The 15,859-nt window shown below is 37.7% G+C and overlaps 1 protein-coding gene across 4 annotated transcripts in view; it reads right to left on the reverse strand.

The window, feature by feature from the left end:
• The window catches only part of PARN (poly(A)-specific ribonuclease), a 235,949-nt gene that overhangs the window by 162,575 nt on the left and 57,515 nt on the right, over positions 1–15,859 (reverse strand). The gene's annotated exons all lie outside the window — the stretch shown is intronic.

Below are 15,859 nucleotides of genomic sequence, written 5' to 3' on the forward strand. Positions count from 1 at the left end.
TAAAATCATAGAGCTCTCAAGATTCATTTCAGAGATGTTTCTCTTAGGCTAAATATTTATCATAAATACAAAAGAATACTGCAGTATCCCTAATACCCACAACAGTTCCTGGTATCTAGTAGCTGCGTAATAAAGCTAAGCTAAATGAATGAAATCAGTAATCAAAGAAAGTCCTTTACAGAGCTACCCCGTTGGCTAGTCTGGAGAAGTTGAGAGGAGATAAATATTACACCTGCTAACCATTTTATTGACTTATGAACAAACGTTCCTACAAATTATAAAAGCAACCCTAAGATCAGTGTTGCTGAGGTGAAACTGATAGCACAGACATTTTTTTTTTAACTAAAATACAAAATCATTGGATGAATGGCCATCTTTTTGAGTAAACTGCACAGTCCGAAATAAGTGGCTGTTTCAAAAGTCTACATCATTATTGCCATTTAAAATATCATAAAAGCACACAGCAAAATAATCCTTGGTAAAGAAAACTACCATACTGATATAAACCAAAGCAGTCATTTTATGTATACCTTCCAAAAGGGATACAAACACTGTAAAAAATAGTAGTTGTAAATTATAACTCTCTGTAATACCACTTGATTTTCTTCTATTTGCAAGATTATGGGCAAAATAGTAGTCATTCTGTTGTCTGAAAGATGATTTTAATGAGTTTTGTGTAGAAAACAATATATTGTGTGTTTCTAGTAGAGAGTACATTAGACAGCAAATTAAAAAGGCAATCCAAGTGCCCAACAAGCAATTAGTTTGGCTTCACTGACCCACAGTTAAGGCACATTATTACCAGCATTCAAAATCCAAGCAGGGCATGATCTAGTTTACAAATGGAACTGCCGCATGAATAACACTGTTGTGTTAATACAAGGAAAAAAGAAGTCACGGTACTCTGTGGTTTGAGAACTTGTCCGGTCTACAATTTAATATGCCAAATCCTATAGCTAAGAAACCAAATTTATTTTTAGTTCACTAATTTAGGCTCAAGTACACTATTCTGGTTCAGCAAGCTGTTTTACCCAGTTTACTCAGTACTACCTACAATGCCAGAAGACAATAAAATATACAAAGCACCTAGGAGACAGTAGATTCTTAATAATGGTAGCTATTATTATTATCATTGCCAACCAGAACCTGGAAAGTTATTCCTCTGAGAGCTGGGAGGCCCAATACTTTTATTCTTTACATAATTTTCAATTTTCTATTTAGTAAATTTAGAGATGGTCCCCAAATCCTAAAAACCAAACCAAACAAACAACAACAAAAAAAATCCATCCTCATTTAAAAGTAAATGGAACATACCAAGTGCCATAAAACAATTTAAACTTTTTAACCTAATTTCAGTGGAAGAATAAACCTTTAATCTACAAAACGCTAACCACTATAATTATATCGAAAATCAAAATCAACCTCAAGATTCAATGATACTTGAGGACAAATAAATTATGGTTCATCATTTCAACAGAATATTAAAAAATCAAAATCACTATGAAAACTTTAAAACAGGAATAAATTGTAATTTTAATTTTTAAAAAAGCACAAAACTATATGATTACATTTTTGTAAAATATTTATGTTGTTAATCCAAGAATAAAAAAGAAAACCCTTCCCACTACAAAACAACAATTATGAACTTTTTTTTCAGGATTTCTTTACTATAAATTTTAAACTTAAAAAAAGAAAATAAAGGTTACCAGAACCGAGAGGCCCAGGAAAAAATAACAAGAACATTTTCTTAGAAAAAGCACTACGAAAAAGACAGTTGAATTAAACTTGAATATTTTATGACCTGGTTGTGGGGGAAGGGAATATAAAGCAAAATCATTAGTTTGAGTCTGCAATTAGTTTATTCCTTTTTAAAATTTTGTTTTATTTATAAAATCATGGGACCTCGATAAGGAAAAACTCATAGGAAAATCTACGAAAAGAGTAACCCTTAAAAAGGAAAAAGAGGGACTTCAAGTTCTCTCACCACATAAACATTCATAAAGGTTTTTTGAATGATATCTTTTGTTAATCAATATACAGGCTATTCTCTAATAGTTCTTCTGACTTTTAAGTATAATATCTGAATGAAATAAGTTAAAATTCATTGTTGGTTAAAGCACTCAAAGATAAAATTTTTTTTTTAAATTGGTTGATCCAGACTATCTTGTCTGATCAACACTTTAAATACATACCCTTTTCAAATAAACTTACTTCTCAATTTTTCCCTATGCCACCATCTTCGTGTCTGATCTTTAGAGAGAACTGAATAGCCCACAAACCTGGAAGAACACAAAACCAACTGTGTGTGTCTGACTCGGAAGACTGCACCTCTGGAGAGAGCCATGCAATTGTGAAACTAACTTTTAAATGTGCGGCTAAGCCTCTGCGGAACCGAACCAAAGTCAACTCTCCCAAGGGCCTCTCACCCTTCCTACGCCATGCTGTTTGCAAGCCACTGCTCTGGAAACATTCTTGCCCTTTGGATACGAAATTAAAACAATTCATTGCACTCTTGCGTCATACTAACTATAGGCTGTCAAAAGGACTACACTGACTCCCTGGAATAATTTGATAAAATACTCCACATACAGATCATTTGACTTGACAGTTTTCATCTCAACACATGAGGAAATGCAGTAGCTAAGCAGAAATGTTGATAAATTCACTGTGGAATGTACTGAAGAACAATCTCTCCCAGAAGGCCCTTCATCTGCAGATACTCAAAAAGACAAGCACTTAAGCTGACTTGAATGAAACTTTATTTCTATTCCAGTGAAGATTCAAGATGGCTATAACATGGTAAAGATCCTCAAGACTATGTGTGGAGGGGTCTTGTCACATTCCTGCAAGCTTTCTGAAGAAACATGACTTTAGCACTTACTCATTAAACAATTGACACTGAAGACTCTCAAGGCTGTGTGTAGAAGTCTTACCACATTCCTGCAAACTTTCTGATGAAACACCGTTTTAACATTTATTCACTAAACAACTGACATTAACTCTATCAAAGACTAAAGTTAAAATTCCCACTTGATACAATGACCAATAGCTTACCAGGAATTTATGCTAAAAATTGTATAACTCAAGTTCACATACTAGATGCCATAAAATATATTTTTACCTTTTGTGGCAGTTATCAATTTTGTAATGTTCTAGGATTATAGGACTGGTGATGCCTTTTATCCCAGCTTTCAAACACATCTCGAAAGACACAAGAGGGTAAAGCACAGCATACCCCAAGGTCTTTTGCTAGCCAAATTGGTCTTCAGCTCAGTCTCTTTATCAGATACAGTGCCTTTATCTCACCTCTGTTATCCATATGCTGAATAGCATTCATAAAACGCCATCCTCCAAACTTTCTACTGCAACCAGGGCAGTACGACACTGACCCAGATTGTGAAAGACTTTCTAGCCACTGAAGAATTTCATTCAACAAGTAAAATTTCCTAGAAGCATAGACCCTTCAGCCCTTAAGACTAGCTCTTCCACATGCTCATTCCCTAAAAAGAAATTTTAAAGAGCAATTCTGATGCTAATTTCAGTTAAATATTTTAAGTGTCAATGTTTCAATCTATCTCTAATAGTCATCTCTTTAATAAATAATCCAGATAATGGTTGAGATTATCTGAATTTGTAGTTCTCAACCCAAGAAGCCCATTAGGGAATTTTTAAAAAATCTTGATGCCCATGGAGCATTCCAGACCAATTAATTCAGACGTCTGGGGGTGAAGCCAGACATTACTATGTTTTTCAAGCCCCCCCAGCTGATTCCAATGTGCAGCCAGAGTTGAGAACTCCTACTCTAAGCATTCTATTGATTTCCATACCTACTGGTCAACTGGGTAAGAGAAGAGCTTCTCAAACGTTGATTCCCTACACCAGCAGTAACATCAGCAAATTCAAATTCTTGGGCCCCGCCTATGACCCAATGACTCAAAAACCCTAGAGACTGAGAATCACTGCATTAAAAGGAAAACAAAATGTTCAATGCTGTGGTGTTAATCACCTACCATTAAATATGATTCATTAATCAGCTGGGTAATACATGTGCCAATTTCTCCAAAAACTGTTTTCTTTGTATGAAATGATTTTGACTTAGAAAAACACAAAACTATTAAAACAAATAATCAGGACTATCTCAAAATCCAAGAAACAATAATATAAAGCTTCTACTACTCCCTGAAACCAGGGAGGTCGAATTTTGGCAAGCACCTAGGTTCCCTGCAAGAAATAAGCTGGGGAAAACTATTGCTGATAGCTATCACAGTCACTTTTAAGAAGAAAAAAGATTATTTAAACTACTCTCTTGGCAACTCACTGGCAAAAGTCCAACCTGTGAATTAACCACAATTGAATACTTCCAGCATCACAAATTAAGTTTTAGTCATCAAAGCCCCAAGGACTGGCAAACATTTAAATGAGTATCATACACAATACAAAGAATCAGATACCTCTAACATTATCAAAATTCTCCAACCTCACCAACAAGTTTCAGACATGAATTCTGGTGACCACAAAACATATGAACTGCCCTAAGAAGTACACTAAGACAAAGTTGTTCTTTAATGACACACAGTTAGCCTTGGACATTGACTAATGGCCTATCTGAACCATTTCCTAATTGTTCAGTGAATAAAAACAGAATGCAAAATGTCAATAAGAATTCATTTTATGCAGCTATGCTCAAAAAAACAAAAAGGTCCAATGTGTTATTCAAAAACACATGCAAGAAGTCTGGAAGATGACTCTGCAATATTTTGCATAGAAGCTCAAAACCTCTGGGAACCAAAATGATCATTAAAGTTCTTTAAAATATCGCATTATCAAATTTATGTATGAAATCAACAACTTTATTCAGAAATGAAAGAAAATATTTAATTTTGCCCCTGAAGCACCATGCTTTCCAATACTACAACTGATGATGTTAGAGGATGAAAACAAATCAGAGAGGTACATTTATAGCCACCCTAAGAAGAGGATGGCAAAAAAATGGTCACACCCAGTGCTGGAGAAGAGCAGTGAAGTGGAAGGGCCAATTCTAACAAGAAGACCAACAACAGAGAAAAGTTTTAAGTAAATCATGATATATCCACCTGACAAACCAGGGAAGGTCATCAACATGATGCTGACCACAGGCTTTTTAATGTCTTGCAAAAATTCCTTATTGTATTTTTTTAAGTATATAAAATTGCATAACTAGTATAATCTTAATTAATAAATGAATTATAGTGATCTCAATCATGAATCATTTATTATTTCATGAATAAATGAAATAGAAAACAACTGATAGGAAACTAAAATAGCTTTTTTCCTTTTTGGTTGGTGGGATTGAGTGGGTTTTTCTTGCTTTAATCAGAAAAAAAAATATGTTTTTTTTTTAAAAAATGCAAAGTTCTTGAATGAAATAATAACATTTATTAATACATATTCAGCTTCATTTGATTCTCTGATGGCTTGAGGACTGGCAGGGAAGTATCAGTGCCATCATACAAGGAATGAGGAAGCCGGTTTTTACAGGTTTGGTGCTTGCCCACAGCTACCATGGAGGCAGAAACAGGACTCAGACCCAAAGCCTCCCATTACTCTCACACATGGCTTTGTCTGTGAGCTACTTCCAAAGCCTCCGTGTGAAATGGTGAATCTAGATGCTTAGCAGGAACATTAATCACCCGAGGATATATATGTGAAGCAAGAGCTCAGCGTACAAGTAAAGATTCCAGAAATTTTTTTTTTAATGCTCTAAGGGCTGATTAAATTATAGCTCCATATAATCAGTTTTTATGAAGCCCAGATACAAGAAATGAGATTGTCTGAAAAAACCTTTGGGTAGACTGAATTTTCAATTGGAAGAATTGCAAGAAAGCTGTATTGCCACAGATCAAAAAAGATAACCTACACATGTTGGCAATGCAAACAGAACTGCCATCACAAATAATTAAGGGCTGAAAAGAGCTATGAGATGTTTTGGGTCATGAAAATTGTTTAAAATGGAGAGTGATGAGGACTGTACAACTCAGAGAAGATAATGTGAGATATGGATGGAGTATCGTGGACCTAACATATGCTATGTGAACTTAGGAATCCCCTACTATATGTAAGTCAAGCCCTCAATATTGAGGCTTGCTCGAGTGAAACTTATAGCTCTAAAGGGCAGGGCTAAGCCCACTTACAATTATACCTAAGAGTCACCTCCAGAGAACCTCTTTTGTTGCTCAAATGTGGACTTTCTCTCTCTAAGCCTAACTCTGCAAATAAATTCATCACCCTCCCCCCGACATGGGACAGGACTCCCAAGATGAATGACCCTTCCTGGTGACGTAGGACATCGATCCCGGGAATGAGCCTGACCCTGGCATCGAAGGATTGAGAATGCCTTTTTGACCAAAAAGGGGAAAAGGGCAAAAAGAAATAAGGTTTTAGTGAGTAAGAGAATTCAAATAGGGTCAAGAGGCTGTCTTGGAGATTACTCCTATGCAAGCTTCACCTAGATATGCCAAATGACTACAATGTGTAAGTCCAAATCAACAGTGGCCCTGAAAACCTTAAAGAATAACCAATCCCTATCTGAGACTCTACAGAAGTTTCACTAAGTTTATTCGTCAGAAACAAATCCTTCAGGGAGCTCCTATGCCAACTAAGTCCAAAATGTAGAGGCTATAGCCTCTTCAAGAACATCATCTACATGTGTCCCCTTTGTTCATAAAGTTGACACCCCTTTTCAACATGAACATGAACAGGTTAGGGTGGTTACTGCCTAGACATCCCTGAAGATTGGGAAAATGACTAAACTAGAGGAAGGGGTAGCAACAGACAAGATGGAATTTAACAAAGGATTATGAATACTGAATCTTCATATAATTTTCTTTTTTTTTAGTTGCTAGGGTATTAGAATAGCTATAAGGAAAGAATTGAAATGGTGGAACCGTAACACACAGCATCCTTTGAAATTTGTTCTATACTTTTAAATTGTAATTTGAAAGTTATACCTTTATATATATATATATATTTCACAATAAGGAAATAACTGAAACTGTGGGTGCTATAACTCACAGCAACTTTGGAAATTTCCTATATATCTACTTGTTAAATCACACTTTGAAAGATATCACCTTTTTGTATATACATTATATTTTATAATAAGGAAATAACTGAAACTGTAGAAACGTAATCTGTAATATTCTTTGAAATTTGCTCTCTAACCACTTGACAAATTGCACTTGGAAAGTTATCACTTCTATGTATATACATTATATTCTACAATAAAAAAATATGATTAAAAAAAAGAAAACCTTAATATGTTAAAGGTTATGTCTGTTGGGCAATCTTTCTTTCTTGGGTAATTAAAATTTAGACTATAAAAAAAAGTGGTATCATGTAACAGTCATGCTTGTTTTAAATATTTAAACTTTAGCCTAAAGTTTTTAGATGAATGTTTGATCGTCTGTTAAAATTTGATCCAAAGTGTTCCTTTAATTTTCATTCATTATTTTACTAATTTTATTAATATATATATTTTTAAAAAAGAGCTGCCATCAGGGAATCAGGCTTTCCAGCCACATCTACACTTGCACAGCAGGCTTATCATCAGGAAAAACATTGAATCAACCCAGCTCAGGGTTGAGAGACCTCAGAGGTGTCTCAATATAAGGGGCTTGTTTTACCTACTGTCAGATTTGAACACACACACACTTGTGTACATGTATACACACAGGCTTGAATGGTCTATAAGGGACTTCTAATGTCATGATAGGTTTTAATAAAGAATAGTACTTATTCTGATTTCTTTCCTGAGCAAAAGGAAAAACCTCAATCCCCAAACTCTTTCTTCCTCCCAGAAACCTAATATTTCACTCACCCAGTAAAAATTTGCATTTCATTTATCTGCTTTCATTGAGATTACACTTTTCTTCCTAAAAACCTTTATCTCAAAAAAGAGATTTCCAAGTAAAATTGCACCCCCTTCAAAACACTAAAGACTGAAACACAGAAATGTTAAGTAAAATCTAATTTCAACACAATTTGAACAGTGAATTAATTTGTAGCTCAGCCCAAGTCCCAAACCTTCCGATGGAAAATTGAAACCTTTAATGACTTACCAGCTCTACTCTACTTGCAAATAGTCTTGGTATTTCCTTCAGGGCACAGCAGTAAAGGCACTTCATAAAAACCCTGTATGCAAGGGCTCATCATTATACATATTTATGTGCTATAAAAAACTAATTTTATCATCTAGGGTAGGAAGCATGCAGACATCTCTCACAAAACAAGCTCATTTATTTCGCTCTCTAAAGCTCCTGTGTAAAATAAGTGGGCAACCACTAGCTAGAAGGGAGTTACTGTGGCATCAGTTACTTTAATTTCACTCAAGTGGGGGGGATACAATTGTCATTCTAGTCACTTGCTGTTTTGACAAATAGAGCGTTACCAGACATTTGTCCTGAAGCCAACTCATGCCCTATCTTAAAGAGAGACACAACACTAGAAACAAAAAATAAAAGAATAAAAAAAGAAGAAAGAAAACCAGCACTCATTTGAACAGCATCCATCAAATGAACCATATCAAATTACATCAAATAAAAATGTTAAGCAGAGCATTATACAAAGGCAACATCTGCAGGGCCTGTAAAACAACAGATTTTTAAATGTTAGAGGAAACTAGCCCCAACAATCCAACAGTGAAAGTCAACATCTTTTAAAACTACTGTTCAGGCCAAACACAAAGAAAAAGAAATCTTGTTTCAAAGATACTGGCACTGTCTTTAAAAAAAAAAAAAAAAAAAATGTGTGTAACCAACTACGGAATTGTCTCTTTTAGAGACTGTGTGCTCTGGAGGAAGAATCTATTCTTCGCCAAGGACAGACTGGGTTAGACCCTGTCTGCCACTCCTGCATCCCCACGCAGATGTCTCACAATTGAACAGGGACACTGTCACCCACCTCTGAGGGATGCTGCCAGAAATTACAGTCAGTGTAAGTGATGTACTCTGCAGAGTGGAAGGTGTTCAATGGGTAAGATATTTGGAAGCTATACTAAATTTTTTAGAGTACACTGAAAACTCTTGAGTGACATAATTAGACCCTAAATCGTCGTGGAAATAACTACTGTCTGCTTGCTCCTGGCCACGACCAATGCAAGGCGAGGAACACCTAAGAATGCCACCTCACTATTAACATGCCTGTAGCAGGGGATCCCCGAAAGATAAGTCCATGTTTCATCCCCGGAACCTGGGAAACGTTACCTTATTCGGAAAAAAGGTCTTAGTAGATGAACTACAAACTTACGTCTCTTGAGATGAGGAGCTGATCCTGGAATATCCAGGTGGGTACTACATGCCATGACAGGTGTCCTTATAAGAGAGAGGCAGAGGGAGACGTGACACACACAGAGGAGGAGGCAGTGCGACCATAAAGGCAAAGACTGAAGTGATGCGGCTACAAGCCAAGGAAGGCCTGGGCCACTAGAAGCTAGAAGAGGCTGTCCCCTGAGCTTCTAGAGGAAACACAGCCCTGACACCTTGATTTACAACTTCTGGACTCCAGAACTTTGAGATGATAAAGTTCTGTGGTTTTAAGCCACCCAGTCTCAGTCATTTGTTACAGTTGCCCCAGTACACTAATGCAGCTCCTTAGTATGGAGGAGGCAAGCTGCTTAAGTACACCCAAGTACTGAGTGATTTCTTTAATCTTGATAAACAACTTATTAAGCCAAAGGGAAATGTACTTCAAAGTAACCAGAGCAAATACAAGCTTGGAATGGCGTGGCACTTGGACAGCCCCTGTAGTGGCCATAGAGCTAGAAAGCCAAGTAGAGGCTTCCTCAGTGGGTGCCCTATAAGGTTTCTTAGAAAAGCAGCCTTTAATCAAGGGATTGAGAACATCTTCTTGACCAAAAGGGGGATGCAAGATGAAATGAAATAAAGCTTCAGTGGCTGAGAGAATTCAAATGGAGCTGAGAGGTCATTCTGGTAGACATTCTTATGCACTATACAGATAACACTTTTTAGGTTTTAATGTATTGGAATAGCTAGAAGTAAATACCTGAAACCATCAAACTCCAACCCAGTGGCCTTGATTCTTAAAGATGATTGTATGACAATGTAGCTTACAAGGGGTGACAGTGTGATTTTGAAAATCTTGTGGATGACACTTCCTTTATTCAGTGTATGGATGGATGAGTAGAAAAATGGGGGCAAAAATCAAGGAAAAAATAGGGCATGTTCTAGTTTGCTAATGCTGCCAGAATGCAAAACACCAGAAATGGATTGGCTTTTATAAGGGTGGTTTACTTGGTTACAAAGTTACAGTCTTAAGGCCATAAAGTGTCTAAGGTAAGTCATCAACAATCGAGTACCTTCACTGGAGGATGGCCAATGGTGCCCGGAAAACCTCTGTTGGCTGGGAAGGCACGTGGCTGGCATCTGCCCCAGAGTTCTGGTTTCAAAATGGCTTTCTCCCAGATCATTCCTCTCTAGGCTGCAGTTCCTTAAAAATGTCACTTAGTTGCTCTTGGGGCATTTGTCCTCTCTTAGATTCTCCGGAGCAAGAGTCTGCTTTCAACAGCTATCTTCAAACTGTCTCTCATCTGCAGCTCCCTCTCTCACTTAGCTCCTATGCTTTCTTCAGTGTCCCTCTTGGCTGTAGCAAGCTCGTTCCTTCTGTCTGAGCTTTCATAGGACTTCAGTGAACTAATCAAGACCCATGCTGAATGGGTGGGGCCAAGCCTCCGTGGAAATCATCCAGTCAGAGTTATCACTCAAAGTTGGGTGCGTCGCATCTCCATGGAAACACTTAATCAAAGAATTACAATCTAATCAACACTAATATGTCTGCCCACACAAGATTACATCAAAAATAATGGCATTTTGGGGGACATAATACATTAAAAATGGCATGGGGCAGGAGTGGGGGGATGATTTGAGTGTTCCTTTTTCACTATTATCTTTTATTCTTTTTATCATTTTTTCTGGTACAAGGAAAATGTTAAAAAAGTAGAGCGGGTGATGGATGAACAACTATATGATGGTAATGTGATCAATTGATTGTATATTTTGGATGATTGTATGGTGTGTGAATAAATCCTAGGAAAATAAATAAATAAAATAAAAATAAATAAATAAATAAGCAGCCTTTATAACAGAACCGTCTTACCTAATAAATCTTCTGGCAATCAAGAATTCAAGGTAAAAATGAGATAAGGCAATATCAAGTTGAAGTAAACACTGTATTCCTCGAAGAAGTCATGGAAATAAGCACTAGCTCCCAGTTGTAAAACAGCAGACGGAACGCTTAAGAATAACTTAATGTTCTACAGTCATCTGCCTTTTACCTTTATGAAAATCTGTGTACTAAAGAACTTGTGGAGTAACCAAACCAAGCCAATCTTGGCGATTCTTTTATCTCAGCAATTTGGGGAACCAAAAGTGAAACGAACATGACTCTGAGGCAAAATAAGGGGTTTCTTTAAGGAATCTGAGGATAAAATACATCTTATGAACTAGAGAAAAAACATAATAAACTAAGGGAAAACTGGCTTCAAGACTTTATGCGTCTGGGAGGCTGCGCTAAGCATCAGCACTGCTGGGATTTTACCTCCAGGGCACTGCTGGGGAAAGTTCCAAGTGAGCTCCGTTTTTAAAAGGCTTATTTCCTAGGCCCTTCTTCATTAAAAGTAATGTCCCTAACAGCACTGCAGTCCACTTCTAACCAGTTTATGATGAGTTATGCTCCATCTCCCTGGCTTAAGATCCATTTTTGGTAGAAGCTAAGGAGCAGAGGACACTATGTTTTAAAAGATTATGTGTTACTCCTTTATTCAAGCACCATTAATAAAAAATTAAGGAACATCTCCCCCAGCCAATTGGAAATGAAGGGTCCCATAATCACCCCTGTGGATGACTCTTATCTGCCATTAGTTTGCCTCCATCCTGCATATCCTGACTTCCTTGGTTCTGGCATTACCAGGGGCTTCTGGGGAAGAGGACGCAAACAGCACAGCTGCTGTAGGTGGCGGATGAATGGAGGAGACTGTGCTTCACTTTACTGCCTCACAAATGACACAGCCTCACCCAAACGGTAAGGTTCAATACACTTGAGTGTGACCAGCACAGAAGGCAGACATTTTCTTTTTCTCACTCATAATCCAACTTCATGGCAAGACCTTTTTAATTAAGATATAAAGACAGTTATGACGTGTCTTAAGGGGCTTCTAAGTTGCCATTCGTGATAAAAAAGATTCCACTGGCATCATGCCCTTCTGCCAGAACAGAAACAATGCTACCTAAGGACACTCGGCCAAGTACACAGCCCACTCTGTGCTGCCCCCACAATACAAGGAAACACCAGATGCACCTTCTTTTCTTGGAGGTTCACTGTGGTGAAAGTCACAATAACAACCACACTGTCTATACAAGTACAACATACCACACACTCAGCTAAGCCGTTCTGTAGATGCTACCGCTCAGCCTCAGAGCCTCCCTACAGAGGGGCCATTATTAGCCCCATTTCTCAGATGTGGAAATGGAGCTTCAGAGAGGCCAAACAGATTGCCCGAGTTGTGTGATGTGAACCCAAGCTGACCCACCCAGAAACCTCTGCTCTTTTCACTATGCCCCTGTGGCCTTTCTTATAAGCAAACTTCAGTTGAGGTCCTGGAACAGCTACATGTCCCAAGGTTTATGTGCCAAGAAATGATCTAAACTTAAGACAATAATACCAATATAAAAGAAAAACGCCCCAGGTCTTTCCAAAATATCAACAATTTTAATGGATTAAAATCCCACTGAAGCAATGAGTTGCTCAAAAATAAACTGCTTTCAGTGGATCACTTAGTAGAAGCTATTTCTTTACTTCCCTCTCCCAGTGAAAATCTACAACTGAAAATGCTACAGAGCACAAAAACTGAGAAATAACCGCATGCCTCAAAAGGGAAACAAAAGCAACAATGAAAGACACACATTCAAATCTTCTCTCTGAATATCATTTAGTTATAAACAGTCTTCCCCCTTCACCCCCCTTTTATGGTCAAGGCTCATAAGTCAATACAAAGCCCTATTTAAAGGGTGTGTATGGTGCAAAAGGTCCAATTATACAGTGTTTTATATGAAACCAAAACAGCCCTCCTTTTGCTCCCAGGATTTGGTCCACAGAAGCACTGTCTCAATATATAAACGTCCCCACAGCAGCGGCAGCCGTGGCACGTTGACTGAGGGCCTATCACGTGGCAAGCACTGTGCATTCTACATCCATTCGCTCATTTCACCCTTGCAAAGCCCAACCAAAGAGGTACTCAGATTCTCAATTTACAAACAAAGAGGCTGAGGTGCAGAAGGCCATGTAACTTGTCCGTGATCAGGCAGGTAATAAGGAGACGGGCTGGGATTCAAATCCAGGTACCTGACCCCAGAGATTACATTCCAGCTGGCACTAGAGTCTCCCAAATTGAAGAAATTTTATTGGAGAAATCAATCAAACAGCTGTTTAAATTAAATTCAGCTGGAAACCAATTATGTGGACATGTAGCTGGCAAGAGTTGTAACACTCACAACCATGTGCTTCCAAACAGTACAAACTGTGTTGTAACTCTTGTTTATGTTGGGAAGCTGGAAGTACTGTGGTGAGAAAATTACTGTACCACTCAAAACAAAAGACTTAATTTATACTTGACCTGAGCAGTGCATCTCAGCAAGGACACATTCAATCCATCACCCAAAGTGTAAAATACTGACAGCAAACACTGGGAAGCAGAACTGATGAGCCTCCTCCTGGTAGGAGGGAGGGCCAGGAAGGACCACAGAAGGTTAAGGGAGGGCTTTCCTGCAGGTGACCAGGTTACATCCTGGTGAGAGAGGCAGACAGCTACATTTTCAGAGACGTGGGCCCCGAGAACCACCCACTAGCCACCTTGCACACCTTGCCACTCAGTGTGAATGGCAGTTGCTAATAAACAGGGCAAATAAGACTTTCTGTGTCCATTATTGGCTAGAGGGCTGTGAAGAAAGGAGGTACAGCTCTGATCTTTCGTATTGTCTTTTTCTGTAATCCTTCAGTTTAAAATCTCTCTGATGTTACATATCAAGCACAAGAAAAACCCAACTTGCTGCCAGCATATAACTGCATGCCATGGAGGGAGAGGGCACTGGTGTGACCTACTTCAGAAATATTACTGATTCCTCTACCTTCTATACTTAGGATTATTATAGATAACCTGCACAACCTTCCATAACGTGCTGAATTATATTCATTTGAATAACAAAACTTAAAAAATGATCCAAATCAAAGCAATCTTGGCTCCATTATGTACAAATTCAAAACACCTGAACATCATCTCATTTTTCATAAGCAAACACTAAAGGGTAGACATTTCACATTTGCTGCCACTGAACTCCAATTTTATGTCTACTTGATAAACATTTAAGCTTATCATTCAACAAGAAACTTAAAACACATTCTGCTACTACATCTACTTTTCTGTATCTCCTAGCAAGTTAAATCCTCTGGTATTTCAAGAAAGCAAAATAATATATATTGACACCTACTACGTTTTAGAACTAACAAGTCCTCTCAGATCTCATTTCATGCAATCTTTATAACTTTTGTGGGAGGCGAGTAGCTTTATCCCTATTTTATAGAGGAGGAAACAATTTGTCCAAGGACATATCACTCCTTATTATGGCTTGTCTCCTCATCCGTAACTTAGAAAGAACACAGGCATTATCATCCCAGGAAGACTTAGAGCTCTGGAAGAATCCTGTTCAGATCCAGAACATTTGTATCAACAATAAGGCAGCAATTCTGTACAGTAAATTGCAGGCACCTTGTCTTTAATTCTATCACTTAAAGACAAGAGCCAAAATAAGAGACTTGCTCGTTTTGCTCCTTTTTCTAAGAACTGAGGTAAATGGAAAATAAACCTCCCTAAAACACCTTCATAAAAGTTTATCTACAAGAGGGTTTCAAGGTGTCTTACAGAAACAGATGGCTGTTAATAAACATAAGGTAAAAGTCTGATTTTGTGCTTTCTGTGGAATAATAAAAAGTAAAAGCAGAGAATATTTTTAGCTGTTTCCAGCCTAAAAGGATTTGACCAAAGTTTCTTCTCTTAAGTCTGTTTTCCCAAGCTTTGATTAAAATTGATCACGGTTATAAGAGAAAGTTAATTGTTTACTGACCAGAGAGCCTCCAACACAAACCGAGAGTGCAACCCACAGTGGCCTGATCCTGGCTTCCATGGCTAAACTCTCAGGACTTTCATCCTCATCCCAATAGAGCAAGGAGGAATATGGAGGTGCCCAGGCCACTAAAAAGACAAAATGGCACCATGCAAAAACCTCCGAGGACATTCTTCTAGACAAGTACAACTCAGAAAGCACCATTACATTCAGTCTTTGCAAACTGCTCCAGCACCAGCTCTCATGGGATTTTCTCAATAGTTGACTCAATAAAGCTTTCCAAAAAGGCGTAAGTGATGTAGCCAAGTGCTAATTTGGAATAATGCAGAAATAGGTGAGGTTTATCTCTCCTCAAGACTTAACTTTTTAAAAATAAATCTGGTGAGAGCAGAACAAAGTATTATTTGCCTATGTGGGCAGTTTGATGTCCATCCAAATTTATGTTAGGACTGTGCGTGTTTGGTAAAGCTTACATTCAGAAAAGGCTGGTGCCAAAATAAATTAATTCTCAGAAAATTGTATATATTTTTCTAAAATCAGTGACTTCATGTAATGTTGGTGGCAACTGTTGGATGTTTTTCTAAAAGGGTCAACTTGAAAAATGACAAAATCAAGGTTTAATGTCATAAATCATAACTGCATATAAATTAGAATGAGGTCAATATTAACACAGGAGATATCAAAAGGAGCAA

Source organism: Choloepus didactylus, chromosome 21 (genome assembly GCF_015220235.1).
Source record: "Choloepus didactylus isolate mChoDid1 chromosome 21, mChoDid1.pri, whole genome shotgun sequence".
NCBI lineage: Eukaryota > Metazoa > Chordata > Mammalia > Pilosa > Megalonychidae > Choloepus > Choloepus didactylus.